General features: G+C 49.6%; 1 protein-coding gene across 11 annotated transcripts in view; it reads right to left on the reverse strand.

The window, feature by feature from the left end:
- CTIF (cap binding complex dependent translation initiation factor) overlaps window positions 1–14826 on the reverse strand; it is a 302947-nt gene that overhangs the window by 25177 nt on the left and 262944 nt on the right. The gene's annotated exons all lie outside the window — the stretch shown is intronic.

A 14826-nucleotide genomic window follows, 5' to 3' on the forward strand; every position in this document is an offset into this window, starting at 1 on the left:
GTCACTCTCAGTCATTTACATATCACCTACGGCTGCTTTCCCATTACGAAGGCAGAGCTGAGTAGTTTCTACAGAAACCGTTCTCACTGATTCGCACTGCTGCTCAGCGCTGTACACACCGCAGGGATGTGGTTAAACTCGATTTTGCCTCTTGGGCTGCAAAGCTAAAATATTTACTATCTGGCCCTTTAGAGAAGTCTTTTGACCTCTGATCTGGGGAGAAGAGAGGAGAGCTCAGGGATGAGCTAGGGTCTCTTCTGGGGGGAAAAAGTAAGCTGTCAGGGGCTTTTGGAATCCGTGGAAGTCCTTATCTGTGCTGGGTCAGCCCCGAGAATCCTTTACACTGTTGCTTTGAGGGTGGTCTGGAAGGCCCCTCTGACCATTTGCCTGGATGAAAATCCCAATTCCACTTCTGGAGCAGGGGCTCTTAACTGGAAGCCCCCCAGAGGACAGGCTCCAGGGATTCTCTGCAAGCTTTAATGCCTGTGGATATTTTCTGGGGAGACCCCCGGAGGGGTTAGTCATCTCCCTGACTCCCCCCAAAGCCCTGACCATCTTTTTTTCCGTTGGGGCACACATTTTTTTTCTTCCAACCTCTCCTTTCAAAACGTTAAAAGTCCCTGGAAGGGTAACACCCTACATACACATCCCTCTTACCTAGAAAAGGGGGAGGCAGTCTGATTGCATGAGGCCCGCCTTAGGAAAGTCCTGGGAGTCTGCGGAGGGGTGGAGGGAGGGGGGCGGGCAAACCGAGGCGGAGGAGACATTCGGAGGGAGGAAATGTAATCAGAAAAGGGCCTCTTTTCTGGACTCCCCTCACTCTAGAATCCACTTCTCCTCACGGGCAAGAGGCAAGAAGGGCTCGGACCGGTGGACCAGGGGCAGTCACCCTCACCGGGGGGCACCTCCGCTCCCCAGAGCCCACGAGGCTCCCGCCTTGGGCAGTGCCCCAGCAAGTCTCAACCCTGGCCCTGGGATTCCAGGTATTTTCCCAGCCAGCCCCACCTCATCTAATTGCTTTCCAGTCAGCTAATCCTTGGCCCACGCCCTCAGCTCCAGCCAGGCAAGGCACCTCCGTGTGGCCAGCAGCAGCTCCTGAGACTTCCCACGGCCCGCGTCCAAGCCTGGGGCGGCCTCTCGACTCCCCCTGCCCAAACCACATCCTCCTCGCTCTTCCCCACACCTCCAGCTCTCCTCTGACGAACGTGTCCAAAGCAAGCCGAGCTCGGTCCAGTCCAGACCAAAAGCAGCAGACGGAATTCGTTCCCTCCTGTCCCCCCCCCTCCCTCGAAACTCGCCATATCCTGGCGATCCGGGGAGAGCAATTAGCAGAAAGTGGAGTCGTACCTACTGTTCAATTCCCGGAGCTAATTGTTTTAAGCAGGGCTTCAGCCTTAATTAAAGGATAATTAGTTAGTGAACGTGTGTTTGCATTTCCTAAGTCTGGCTTTTAACCCTGGGAAACCAGATTCAGCAAATACTTTTATGTTGCAGTACCTCTGAGTAAGGGACAAGGTCTTAATTACAGAAATGGCTGTCCCGAGAACAACAGTGTAACCAAAAGGGCAATGGAAGAATGAGCTAATTGTTATCTTCCATGGCCTGGGCCCTGCTTTCTGTTTAGCCATTGTGCGCAGGAGCCGGCAGCTGCCTGCCCCGCCGGGACTGCCCCTCCTCGGTCTGTGGGCTCTGTTCTTAGCTCCGTCACGCAGCCTGCCATCCTGGCCACCCACGACCTCTTTTTCCCCTTTCTGTGTTTTTCTTCTCTCTTACCTTTTCTGCCCCCCCCTTTCACTCTCTCCATCTTTTTTTCATTCTGGGGTCACAAGGATTGCCTTCTGCAGACCCCATCCTGGACCTCTGGCCAACCGAGCAGCGTTAGCATGTTGACTATGCGTTTAAAGTCTCAGTTCACACCGCCTTCCTTTGCTTCTGGGTGCTCAGAGAGAGAAGCTATAAAAATACTTTTGAGACTTTGGGGATCCAGATAACTTTTGGGATCCAGACTGTTCCAAAAGCCCGAGGATTCCAGAAGCCACCCAGCTACCCGTGTCCTTGAGCACTTGAAATGCACCGAGTCCGAATTGAGAGATGCTTTAAGTGTAAAATACACGTTGGATTTCAGACTTAGTACAAAAAAGAATAATAGAAAAAAAATCCCACTGATGCTTTTTAATATTGATTATACGTTGAAATAATACTTTGGATATATTAGATAACATACAAGGTATTGAAATTAATTTCACTGGTGCCTTTTAAAAAACGCAGCTACTCGATAAGGTACGGTGACATAGTGGCTGCCATTATATTGTACTGGATGTGTTGCTCCATCGCTGGGATTGTGCTGTGATTGTCAAGGGCTAAGAGGTTTCGTTCTCCTCAGCGTTTGTGACTGTGGGTGTCCTCTCTCACCCGCTCCACTCTCCCACCTCTGGTGTCCAGCCCTCACCTTCTTCCGACCCTCACAGCACCCTCCTGTGCCCTGTGCATCCTCTTTACTCCTCCTCCTCAGGCGAGAGGCAGGAGAGGAAGGCTCTGCTCCTTGAATGCATCTCCAGGCCCAGCTGAAGCCGGCATGGAACCCAGCAGGTGCTCACTCAGTGGCCCCTCCACAATCCCTTCCCCAAGGCTCTCGATCTATGAAGTAGAGCCAGAAGCCCACCCTGACTTCTCACGATGGTGGCTCATAGGATTCTGACTTTGGAGAGGCTAATTAAATCTCACATGAAGCCTCGCAGACAGAAGTCGAGAAAAGACCACTTAACTAGAGCGAAATATGGGGACAGAATACGGGCAGCTTCATTGACCGGCAGCAGTTTCTGCTCACGTTCTGCGCACGCTCCTTTGAGTTGGATTTCGGGGGGAGTGTTCCTCTTCCCTCCCTCATTCTGAGCTCATCTCTGGGGACCACGACCAGCCAGCCCCACTCTGCTTGCTCACCTTGCCTCTTCAAGGATTCTGGATTTATCTCCCCTGAGCAATCTTCCTCGATTCACTCTAGAAGGGTGACTGTTGTCTCCTTTGTTCAGTCTAGACATTCTATTTCATTAATTTATTCAACAGGATTTATTGAGCACCTACTATATGGCAGGCACTGTTCCAGGCACTGGAGATATAGCTATGAACAGAGTAGACCAGCCCCTGCCTTTAGAGAGTTTCCATGCTAGTTGGGGAGACAGAAAACAAGCAGATTAACAAAGAAAACTCTTAAGGTGGAGTCAGATACTAGTCAGGGCTATGGAGAAAAAGAAAGCAGGCTGTGAGGAGTATGGTCTGGGAGGGTCCCTCTGAGGAACTGACATCCAGAAGAGGTCTGGAAGGATACCTGGAAGGGCATTCTCCCAGAAGGAATGGCAAGGACAAAGGCCCTGAAACTTCATCTCCTGTGTTCCTTCACATTTTTTCTCATTAAGAAGCACTTCATTTTATACGATATGAGTATGCTGCTGGCTGATCCCTTTACTCTCTGTCTTTTGTTTTTCATGTCTTTGTTTTGTGTGTCCTGCTACAACGAAGGGAGGAAGTCAACTTGTAATTAGCAAATCTACTAAATTACGTTTAATCCTCATCCCGACAAGGAACTGAGGGCCAGAGTGGGTAAGCTGCCTGGGTCTGTCTAGCTCTGAAGTCCACGTCTCCCCACACACCCTTCTCTTCTGGCTACAAGAAAGGCTGATCCTGGCCGGCGCAGGCCTCCGGTTACCGGTTACCTACGGATCGTTGCTGGCAGCACTGACAGTGGAGCCATCGATAAGGAATTGGGCTCTAGCTAGGACTTGAGGTGGACAGAAAAGAGGAGAAAAGGTGGTTCCTAACTTGCTGGTTTCCACACCAACAAGTGCTGCCTAAACGTCATCTACTCTGAAGGTGGGGCAGCAGTGAGTGGGGTATCATCAGCTGCTGGATTTAAATTCTTTGACCCTGAGCGCTGGAGCAGGTTAAAGAAAGATCAGTGTGGGTCCTGGAGAGACTTGGCGTGTGATTTATGCACCAGCTCCCAGCACAGGGCACTTTGTGTTTCCACTTCTTCTCCCCAGCAGACAGCAGCTCTGTGAGGGCAGGGGCCACGCACAGCATGCTCGTGCCTAGGCCCCAGCAGCCCGCTCATCCTTTGGCACCCAAACTGCTGGGTGGAGGGGACCCGAGCTGGGGCAGGTAGGGCTGGCAGGGCTGGGACGGGGGATGGGCAAACCACGAGGAGGCGTTTGTTGGGGGACGCTGAGCCAGGATTCACTGGGGCTGCTTACAACCTCCTGGTGGGTGGGAACTAGGCAAACTTTTTTTTTGACTTCTGTGTTATCTGAAGTTATTGATGGCCATTTTTTTACCCCACAGCTCCTGATTTCTTATCCTCTAAATATATAGGTCACTCCCTCTCCCTCCTAGCCAATCCCCACTCCCCTGCCCGGACCTGAACACTCACAAAGTGTCCCAGCTTGCCTCCCCACATGCTCCCCAGCTGGCCGAGCAGCCGCTGACATCAGCCCACCGGGAAAACGCCACTGGGACGGAGCAAGGGGAAGGATGCTTTTTTTCCAAACCCAAAGGATTTAAAAGAAATCTATGGACAGACGCATGCGTATGTGTACATGTATATATGTGTGTATCTCGTACACAAACTCTACCAGGAAACAATGCATCCTCCACCTTCCACTCGCCAGCTTAGAAAAAGAATCCACACCCCGGCCCCTCCCCGTCCCTGCCCGCCTTCTGCGCGACTCTGCAGAAAGCAGGGGCCTCTTGAAGTTCAGACATTAATTACTGAGTTAGAATATTTTTCAAAATTACAAGGCATGGCCCCAGGAGATAAGAGGAAGCAGAGGAGAGCGCGGAGCGGGGTGGGGAGGTGGGGAGAGCCGGTCCGCCCAGGGCGGCGGAGGCGGGGCTGGGGGCTGGGCCGGGGGAGGCCCCGTGCCTCCAGGAAGAGCACCCCACCCCCAACCCGCAAGGCCAGGCGCCCCCTGCAGGCAGCGCCGGGAGAAGGCGAGAGGCCGTGCCGCAGGGGGCCTCCGTGGGGGAGGGGAGGCACTGGAGGACAGCGATGCAGGACGTTTCTTTCTGGCCCTGAGCAGGGAAGTTTAGACAGCTCTACCTCTTAGCTCTCCACTCGAGGGCTTAAACGTAAATTCCTGCTAGAGAATGGTTATGTTAATTAAAGCTGTCTTCAACGAAGGGGAGATAGATCAAATCAGTCCCCCTCTATAATTAGGAGGATTGATGGCGCTGAGGACTCGCTGGGAGGGAACTTGGAAGGAGTGGCAGCAATTCAATCTAACTTAAAAAAAAAATGTCGAATATCTGCTGTTTAAGAACAGCCGCTCCCACCTATATATCCTTGACACGGCTACCGAATTCTCAGAGAGCCACATCTTTTCTGCGTCTCTAAATTTTAGAGAAAATACCGAAAGCTTGCAACTGCACCACCTTCCAAAACGGAATTGAAGAGATGTCCTCCTGAGCCATGTTGAGATGGGTTTGGAAATCTCTTGAGTTTTAAGACTGTTTAAAAACGGTTCTGGCGTGGAGACTGGTTTCCCTTTGGAAACCAGTGTCTGGTGGAAGCTGGTATTTTTATAACTCCAGGCTCTCTATCAGATCCTGTGTTACCATGGTTGCTAAGGAGAACACTGGCTTCAAATTTCACATTTCAGTTTGCAGAGTCTGGCTAAGGAAGTAGGACAGTTAAAGGGGGGGCTGGGGGAGGGTCGGGGAGTGGGGGTGGGGTGAGACCTGAATTTTATCTTGAGGAGGTCAAGGATCCGGGAAGCCTCGCCTCAGGTGGGGACACATCAGGGTGCTCGTGTGTGTGTATGTGTGTGTGTGTGTGTGTGTGTGTGTGTGTGTGTGTGTGTGTTTGGGGGGGTGCCTGAGTAGGTCAGCGGCATCACACCACAGAGTGACTTGGCTGCTGAGTGGAAGAGGGGGACGGCAGCTCTGGAGGGGACAAAAAACTGTGGGGAGTTATTTCTGCAGAGGTTACAGGAATGGTTGCTTAAGCTGGGTATTCATAGCAGCAACTGCTGGACCTGCAGGAACTCTGCCGCTAAACCAGCGCCCAGGGGCTGTGTACCTGCCCTGGGAAGGCTGCAATCTCAGAGGAACATTCCAAGCGGGGTCTGTGCCTAAGACTAGGGCTGGAATAAACTGTTCATGGAGGAAGGTTCTCCTGAATTTTCAAGCTTTGTTCCAGCCCTTCCCTTCCTGCTTCTTAGCCTGCTTGATTGAAGGTTCTAGTCAGAGTGTTCTCGGCTAAGATGCCCTTGCCAGGCAGATCTTGTCTCATCTGCCTTCTGGGCACCCACATTCCTGCTTCCCACTCTCACCTTATTTTGAGCACTGTACTTTCCACCATGCACTGAGTTATCCGTGGGTCTCTCTGGCCAGGGAGTGCCCCAGATTTATTAGACTTTATCTCAGCACATTTCTAGCAGGAAAAGTGTCTGGGAGACTTTTCAATTCAGTAAAGAAATAGCATTTTTCTCAGTGTTTGTTGAATGAATAAACAAACTCTCCTTTATGCTTTCCATGGTGTTGCTCTCCGGCTTAAAACACTCTCAGAGAGAGGTTCTCAGTATCATCTTGTGTCCACCCGAATGCCTCTGCTGGGAGCCAGTGCCGGCCCATGACCCACCCATCAGGCCGTCTCTTTACCACACCACACAGACGGGCCGTGCTTCATTCTGGCTCCCAGTCCTCCGCTCAAAGTTTTCTTCTTGGGGGCCTTTCTCCTTCCCTGCCAATACCTGTCTGAAGCCCACTTCCCCTTAAGCTGTAGTCCCCCTTCCCCTTTGCCCCCAGCAGCTGCCCACACTCCTAAACTCCCTCCACCTCTATATTCGTACAACCCATCATAAATGTTCACAGCCGCTTGATCTCTGGGGATGTGGTAGCCAAGTGGATTGTAAGCCTTTTCAGGGAGGATCACAACTTGTACTCCTTCCTTTTAGTTCAACTAGGAAACTTTGCAGTTCAGTAAGAAACTAGCTTTGTCTCAAACCAAATCACCGCTTACTGAATGGACACAGAGTCCTGAACAAAATGCAGTCAGGGTTACATGATAGATGAGACGCAGCCTATCCTCAGGTACCAATGGAAGGTGGAGATGATTTTAAAGCAATCAAGAAGTCACCAGGCATTCATCCAACCACTGGTAAAGGCCATGTCCAGAGAGCGGGTGTTGGCAGGCTGGTGTGGATGTGAGTTCTGCAGAATGCTGCAGCAAGAGTAAATTGGGGCGGGGTGGGGACGCGGTGGGAAGTGAACCTGGTCTTGAAGGTGGGCTAGAGTCAGGCAGGAGGAGGAGATCACGCTCAAGGCAGGAGGAATGTAAGAGACCTTCTGTGGAAACACAACAGGAACAGGGTGGCTGCAGCTGTAGGACTCATGAGAGATTCTCCAGGAAAAGGGGTTGCGATCGTGGGGGGCCTTGGTGCCCAGTTAGGAGAATGGATCTTACTTTCTGGGGCTCCTGTGATGCGATACTTCTCTTGAGTAATGCCTGGAATACGGTTTGCTTTCAACAGCAATTCACATGTCAGCTCACCGACGGGCTGTCACACACTACTTGCTTCATGTGAACATCTCACTTATTTTAAGCCTTAAAACAAACCCGCAGAATGAATTATTCCCATTTTTTCCCATGCAAAGAGAAAATACTGAGGTTCAGAAAGATGAAGAATTAGGTTAAAGCCCCCACAGCTAGTAAGTGGCAGAGCTGGGATTCAAGCTCTGGTCTCTCTGGCTCTTCCGGTGGTACCTTTCCACGTGCCCTTTGCTCATCAGCGGCCTCACGAAGTGCACCTAGGATGCGGCTACTCGTGTTTCTTAACCTTGGTTGCACATTGGAGTTACATGGGAAGCTTAAATCTCCCCCCACTCCCGTGCCTCCTCAAAACCCATCCCCAGAAAGTCTGATTTAATTGGTCTGAGAATTTGTAATTTTGTAAAAGCTTCCCAAAGATTAGAGGGGGCAGGGAGGGGGCAGGCACTCCCCACCCCTGCCAGGGATGCAACTGAGAGTCCTGGGCTGCATGGAGGATAATTTTGAGTCTCTGCTTCCCATTAGGGTCCATCACCACCCTGGGCACAGCCGACCTTGGTCTCTTCCAGCCCCAGGGGGCCCTGCCTTGGCCCCAGCTGGGTGGCTAGACACAGCCCTATCTCTTGCTCTCGGGAAGGGAGGAATGGTCCCACTGGAAATTACCTCTGAGGAATGTTCTGCTTGACTCTCTCAGCCCTGTGAAAGAGTGGAGGATCTCCACCCACACCCACTTCATCTCAGCCTTTTCCGAGGTCAGATTTCCCCCTGGAGCCAAAACAATGTGAGCAATTGAATGCACGCTCACGCAAAAAGTTAAAAAAGTGGCTCTCTCATTGTTGCACGGAGCAATTTCATTTCCGGAGAAGCCTGACTCGTTGCCCTCTGTGTTCTCCTCCACAGTCTGCGCGCCTGCCAGCCTCCTCCAGGAGCCCCGCCAGTTGCATCCCTGGGGGGATTGTGGCTCAGAGACACCCCTCAGAGGAAGGGCAGGGAGGGGCAGATGGGGTTTCTGGTGCCTGGGGGAAGGAGAGCAAGGGAGCCAACCAGAGGGAGAGGTTGGTGGGGGTCACAGAGGGGTGCAGAAGGAGGAGAGATTCCTGACAGAGGCACCCCCTCCCTTCCTCCCTTCCTCCACTCTGACCTCTGGCTATGGCTGCCGGACTCAGAAGAGGGCAGGAGGATGGGAATGCAGAGAGGAAAGGTGGGATGTTTGGGGGAGGGAGGAAGGATGAGAGGGAGTGGATAAAAACACCCATGGTGCATGGGGAAAGTCGGCTCAGAGGAAACAAGTGTGAGGGGTTAAAATCCACCCCAGTATCCCCTGCAGAGGAATTTTCAACAAAGCTCTTGAAGTAAGGGGCCCAGAGAGAACCATTCACTGATAACTTGGAGGAGTCTAGCAACATCACCACTGGGTTACAGAGGTGGCAGAGAGCCTTGTAGGGTCAGGAAAAAGGGGATGAGGGATGGCACTGGGTGAGCCAGACCCCAAACCTGCCAGGTCAGTTCCAGGTGAGACGGGAGATGATAAAACCCTTAGCTCAGGCCACAGACACTGATTACAGCCCTCCTGTGTGTGGAACCCTTGCAGTCACAGTTTGGCTGAGGACCTTAGCAGGATGAAGGGGTCCTTAGAATGCCATTAAAAACAGATTGAGGGACGTCTTAGCATTTGTTTGTGTCTTTAATTTCTTGCATCAGTATTTTGTAGTTTTCAACGTACAAGTATTTCACTTGCTTAGTTAAGTTTATGCCTAAGTATTTCATTCTTTCTGATGCTATTGTAAATGAGATCATTTTCCTAATTTCCTTTTTTGGATAGTTTGTTATTAGCATATAGAAATGCAATTGATTCTTTTGTATGTTGATTTTTATCCTGCAAATTTACTGAATTCATTTTTTAGTCCTAACAGTTTTTTGTGTGTGGAGTCTTTAGGGTTTTCTATATACAAGATCGTGTCATCTGCAAACAGACAATTTCACTTCTTCCTTTCTGATTTGGATATCCTTTTATTTCTTTTTCTTGCCTAATTGCTCTGGCTGCGACTTCCAGTACTATGTTGAATAAGAGTGATGAGACTGGGCATTCTTTGTCTTGTTCCCGATCTTGGATTAGAAGACTAATATATTTAAAATGTCAATACTACTCAAAGTGACCCACAGATTCAATGCAATCTCTAATCAAAATTCCAGTATTATTTTTCACAGAAATAGAAAAAATAAATCTAAAACTCATATGGAACCACAAAAAACTCCAAATAGCCAAAGCAATCTTGAAACAATTTGAAAAAGAACAAATCAGGAGGCATCATACAGCCTGATTTGAAAATATATTACAGGGACTTCCCTAGTGGTGCAGTGGTTAAGAATCTGCCTGCCAATGCAGGGGACACGGGTTCAATCCCTGGTCGGGGAAGATCCCACATGCCGCGGAGCAACTAAGCCCATGCACCACAACCACTGAGCCTGCACTCTAGAGCCTGCGAGCCACAACTACTGAAGCCCACATGCCTAGAGCCTGTGCTCCGCAACAAGAGAAGCCACCACACCACAACGAAGAGTAGTCCCCGCTCGTCTCAACTAGAGAAAGCCTGCACGCAGCAATGAAGACCCAATGCAGCCAAAAATAAATAAATAAAATAAATAAATTTATATAAAAAAAAGAAAATATATTACAAAGCTACAGTAATTAAAACAAACATATAGACTAATGGTACAGAATTGAGAGCCCAGAAATAAATCCATGCATGTATGGTCAACTGAGAGGGAGTGGACAGAAACAAAGGTTCCAGGAAAGCACAATGGGGAAAGCATGGTCTCTTCAACAAATGGTGTTGGGAAAACTGGATATTCACATGCCAAAGAATGAAACTGGACTCTTAGCTTACACCTTACACAAAAATAAACTAAAAAATGGATTAAAGACTTATAAACATAACTACTGAAACTATAACTCCTTGAAGAAAACATAAGGGAAAAGTCTCATGACATTGGTCTTGGCAGTGATTTCATGGATATGACACCAAAAGCACAAAAGCAAAAACAGACAAGTGGGACTACATCAAACTACAAGGCTTCTGTACAGCAAAGTTAACAACAGAGTGAAAAGGCATCCTACAGAATGGGAGAAAATATTTGTAAACCATATATCTGATAAGGGGTTAATTTTCAAAATAATTTAAGGAACTCTTACAACCCCAAAGCAAAAGAAACTAATAACCAGATTTTTAAAAATGGGCTAAGGATTTGAATAGACATTTTTCCAAAGAAGACATACAAATGGCCAACAGGCATGTGAAAAGATGCTCAAGGTCACTAATCATCAAGGAAATGCAAATCAAAACCACCCCACACCTGTTAAGAAGGCTATTTTATATATATATATATATATATATATATATATATATATATATATATATAACTACAAAAGATTAAAAAGTGTTGAGAAATTAGAACTCATACATTGTTGATGGGAATACAAAATGGTACAGCTTCAATGGAAAACAGTAGGAAGGTTCCTCAAAAAATTAAAAATAGAACTTCTACAGTATATCATCCAGCAATCCCACTCCTGGGTATTTCTCTAAAAGTACTGAAATCAAGATCTGGAAGAGATATTAGCACTTCCATGTTCATTGCAACACTATTCACAGCAGCCAAGATGTGGAAATAATCTAAATGTCCATCGAGAGATGAATAGATTTTTAAATGTGGTCTATACACAGTGGAATACTATTCAGCCTTAAAAAAGGAAATTTGCAATATGGGACAACATGGTTGAATCTGGAAGACATTATGCCAAGTGAAATAAGCAGTCACAGAAGGACAAATACTGCATGTTTCCATTTTTATGAGGGATCTAGAATAGTCAAATTCATAGAAACAAAGAATAGGATAGGAGTTGCCGGAGGCTGGGGGGAGGAGGAAGTGGGGGGTTGCTAATCACTGGGTATAAAATTTCAGTTATGCCAGATGAATAAATTCTAGAGATCTGCTGTACTACCTTGTGCCTACAGATAACAATACTGTACTGTATACTTAAAATGCTGTTATGAGAGTAGAACTCATGTTAAGTGTTCTTACCACAATAAACATTTGAAAACATTAAAAAAAATTAAAAAGAGCTCATGAGGCAAATATGAGCTGTAAACAGTAGGGCAAGGAGACTCGCGCAGCTTCTGGTCACCAGTAATACTCCTCACTCACTTGGAAAACCATCTTGGCAGAAACTGTTTGCCCTTAAACAATTAAAGAGCTTGTTGAAAATTATTCTTCTCCATCCCTCGAAGAGGGATCTCTGATTGGCACATGCTATTTATGGCAAAAACAGGATCAATCCCACAAAGATCTAATTGGCTTCCGCCACAGAGTAGGCGCTGGGTACGGACGAGAATAGAATAAGAGCAGCTCCTGCTCTGCTTGTAAGGCAGTGAAGCAGGGTGTTTAGGAGCAGGGACTCGGGCAGTCACGTCTGGATTCCGATATTGACTCTGCTGCCCGCTAACTGTGGGGCTGTGAGCAAGCTGTCTGATCTCTCTGTTCTCTGGAAAACGGGGATGATAATCTTCAGGGTGTTGCCCGAGTTAAAAGACAAGAGAATGCATTAAGTGCTTTGGACAATGCCTTCCACTGTACTGTTATCAATACTAAAACATCCTCTAAGGTGATGTAAAAAGGATGGAGCTATAAGGATGGAGTGCACTGCCTCGCTCAGGAGGGAGCTCCTGGTACACTCGGCTGGGGGTGGGGACAGGGGAGGTTCCAGAAGAGGTGGCTTGAGCTGGGCCTGGAAGGAGGTGTTTTAGGGCCAGGAGGAGAGAGACTCCAAGGATGGAGTCCAGGATTTCAAGCTTGAGTGACTGAGAGGGGGTTAATTCAACTAGGTCAGAGTGTGGAAGGAAATGCCAGGGGCCTCGCTCTAGGGCAGGGCATCTCTCAGAGAGCTGGCTGTCCTCCAGCCTGAAGGGGCTCAGGGGCTAAGCACACGCTCAGTCTGGGTAAGCCCCTCATCCAGTGAAGGTGGCCTCCCTGAGCATGAAGACCCCGAGACTGAGGATTTTGTATCTTTCCCTTAGGTTTGCTCCAAACGAGACTCTTCGCACCAAGATGGTCCGTGGGTTTGTGTTTGACTCGGGGGCATCAAGGAAAGGGGAGCAGGGGAAGCCTTAGGGGGTGGTGCCGAAGCAGAGGATGGAGTGGGTGTCCCATGATACTGAGAAAGGGCAGTTGGGGAGTCCTGGGGCTGCTGTCTGGCCACAGTGGGGCAGGAAGGCTGGGTCTGGGCCACGTGAGGACAGGGAGTGAGCAGGAGGGTTTGGGGCACCGCTGGCACATCCTGTTGGAAGGCTCGAGGCTTGACTTGGGATGTGTCTAGTGGGCAGCCAGAGATGCTGGCCTGGGGATGGTTCAGGGAGCTGGGATGACCTCAGGGCAGGGTGGGCCCTGTACATTTGGGGTCAGCCATCTACATGGCCCCGGGGGAAGAGCCTAAACTTGTACAGCATAGAGAAAGGCAGCGGCAGTGATTCTGGCTTCTAGAAACATCCCAGAGCTGGCTCAACCTGCTTTGGGACGTGGGTCAGGCCTGGGTATGCGTGTATGTGTCATAAGGTACAGGAGGCAGCAGCTGACTCTAAGAATTCAGGGGTCTCCCCATGTGGCCTCAAGCAGATAGTTTGGAACGTGGGGCGGTGGTTTCCTCTTTTACAAAATGGTGAAAACCATTGATCATTTATTTACCCTTCAAGTTTACCATGAGCCTGGCGGGGTCTGTGTGAGTTTAATGCAACAAGCAAGTGTGCGGCAGGGGAGGCTCCTTATTTCTGGTCTGTGCAGACCTGGCACTTGCCGGATCTCACACCAGAAGGTTCGCACTACCTCAGGTGGTGTCAGAAGTGTCCCAGCAGCCAGGGCCAGGGCTCGGCTGTAGCCCTGCTTCCTGCTCGGGGGAGCAGGTGACAGCAACACCAGGAGGTGTCCAGATCACGCAGAGGGAACATGTTGGGGCAATCCAGGTCACTGCCCTAGAACAGTGCTTCTCCCTGCCTTGAGGTGGGTGGTCAGGGCGCAGGGCAGCTCAGGCAAGGATGAGAGGACTCCAAGAGGCCACCAGGGCCAGCCCCCTGCCTCCAAGAGGGCTACCTGCAAAGCATCCCAAAGGGATGCAAAAAGCATAGCCATGGCCTATCTTGGTACTTCAGTCTGAGCTGAGGACACTTTGAGAGTGAACTCAAGTTGGAAGAGGTCATTGTCTGAATCTGAGAAACAAGTCTGAATTCAAGTACATTTGTCAAGAAACATCTTTGGCTACGTGAAGTGGTAGAGGCTTACAGGGCCGCAAAGCACCCAGGAGAGGCCTGCGTGCTCTGCTTTCATGCAGATCCACGCAGTCTGGAATGAATGTGCTATTTTCCTATAAATGGATGCTTCAAAAACATTTACAGATACCCCCTCCTTTCTCTTAAACTGCTCTATTATCTTTCTTTCAGAAACACAAAAGTGTCTCTTGACCGCATACCTCCCCTTTAGCTGACAAGTTCTCTTTCCCTGCGGCCTTTCACAGAAACACTTCTCCAAAAACGTGTCCACACTCATGCCCTCACCTCCACCGACTCCCCAACGAGGCAAATGTAGCTTCTGTTCTCACTCCACTGATACCGTGGGCCCCTCCTTGTTGCCAAACCCAGGCCTCTTCTCTGTCCTGGTCCCACTGATTCCCCAGAGGCTGTTCCTCTTGGGACCAGCATCTTGGGACCAGCTGCTGAGGGTGGGAGGGGACCAGCACCTGTGAGGTGTGGGCTGGCCCTGCTGGACAAGGGCTGTGATGATTGCACCCTCCTGGCTTGTTTCCAGCCTCCTGGCCACTCCTTGTCCACCTCCCCTCCTCCATCTCACCACCGCCCCCCCTGGGTGACCCCATCCAGTCCCCAGCACCAGGTACAGGTCGACACTTCACACAACGCTGAAGCCTGTGTCCCCAAGGATGGCTAACAGGCCACCCAAACTCTCGGTTTTCATCCACACTCTACTTGTTTCTCTTCCAGCTTCCCCATCCCAGGAATTGGTGCCAGCAGGGTAGTAGATGAGGACCCTACGTCACTTCCTTCCTTCTCTGTATCTCATGTCAGCAAGTCCTGTTGGTTCTAACTCAAAGATATAACTGGAATGCAACTGGCCCTCCCCCTCCTCACTCTCATGACTGTGCTTTGAGCCACCAGCCTTTCACTGGACACACCAATAGCTTCCACATTTGCCCTTCAATTCTACCCCTTGCGAGCTGCCAAGGG

Source organism: Balaenoptera borealis (assembly GCF_965194805.1).
Source record: "Balaenoptera borealis genome assembly, chromosome: 14".
Taxonomy (NCBI): Eukaryota; Metazoa; Chordata; class Mammalia; order Artiodactyla; family Balaenopteridae; genus Balaenoptera; species Balaenoptera borealis.